The sequence below is a fragment of the Trichechus manatus genome, unplaced genomic scaffold (genome assembly GCF_000243295.1).
Source record: "Trichechus manatus latirostris isolate Lorelei unplaced genomic scaffold, TriManLat1.0 scaffold00002, whole genome shotgun sequence".
Classification (NCBI taxonomy): Eukaryota; Metazoa; Chordata; class Mammalia; order Sirenia; family Trichechidae; genus Trichechus; species Trichechus manatus.
The window spans coordinates 5,425,781-5,426,803 of record NW_004443938.1 but is presented as its reverse complement, the minus strand read 5'-3'; the positions used below and the strand labels follow the sequence as shown (position 1 = coordinate 5,426,803).

The 1,023-nt window shown below is 38.5% G+C and overlaps 1 protein-coding gene across 1 annotated transcript in view; it reads right to left on the bottom strand.

Moving 5' to 3' along the window:
• Window positions 1-1,023, bottom strand: part of PDE10A (phosphodiesterase 10A) — a gene marked incomplete at its 3' end in the record, with an annotated part of 329,742 nt that overhangs the window by 11,246 nt on the left and 317,473 nt on the right. The gene's annotated exons all lie outside the window — the stretch shown is intronic.

The following is a 1,023-nucleotide window of genomic DNA, read 5'->3' as shown; positions in this document are numbered from 1 at the left end:
GTCTCCCATTACTGCACTATCTAGCTCACAAAAGTACCTCAGAGAAGAAAGCTGAAAAGATGTTGTCCACATTAAAACACACATTTGAAATGTGAAATAATTAAATAACAAATTCCACTACATGTCTGTCAGCTTGTTGTACTGTGGTGGCTTGCGTGTTGCTGTGATACTGGAAGCTTTGCCACCGGTATTTCAAATGCCAGTTGAATCACCTTTGGTGGACAGGTTTCAGCTGAGCTTCCAGACTAAGAAAAACTAGGAAGAAGGATCAGACAGTCTACTTCTGAAAAAAAAAACAAAAAAACAAAAAAAAACGGCCAGGGAAAACCTTATGAATAACAGCAGAACATTGTCTGATACAGTACTGAAAGATGAGTCCCTCGGGTTGGAAGGCACTCAGAATACGACTGGGGAAGAGCTGCCTCCTCAAAGTAGAGTCGACCTAAATGACGTGGATGGAGTCAAGCTTTTGGGACCTACATTTGTTGATGTGGCACGACTCAAAATGAGAAGAAATAGCTGCAAACATCCATTAATAATCAGAACGTGGAATGCAGGAAGTATGACTCTAGGAAAACTGGAAATCATCAAAAATGAAATAGAACTCATAAACATCGATATCCTAGGCATTAGTGAGCTGAAATGGACTGATATTGGCCATTTTGAATCAGACAATCATATGGTCTACTATGCCGGGAATGTCAAACTGAAGAGGAATGGTGTTGCATTCATTCTCAAAAAGAACATTTCGAGATCTATCCTAAAGTACAACCCTGTCAGTGATAGGATAATATCCATATGCCTACAAGGAAGACCAGTTATTACGACTGTAATTCAAATTTACTCACCAACAACTAAGGCCAAAGATGAAGAAATTGAAGATTTTTACCAACTTCTGAAGTCTGAAATTGATCAAATATGCAGTCAAGATGCATTGATAATTACTGGTGATTAGAATGCCAAAGTTAGAAACAAACAAGAAGGACTGGTAGTTGGAAAATATGGTCTTGGTGATAGAAATGA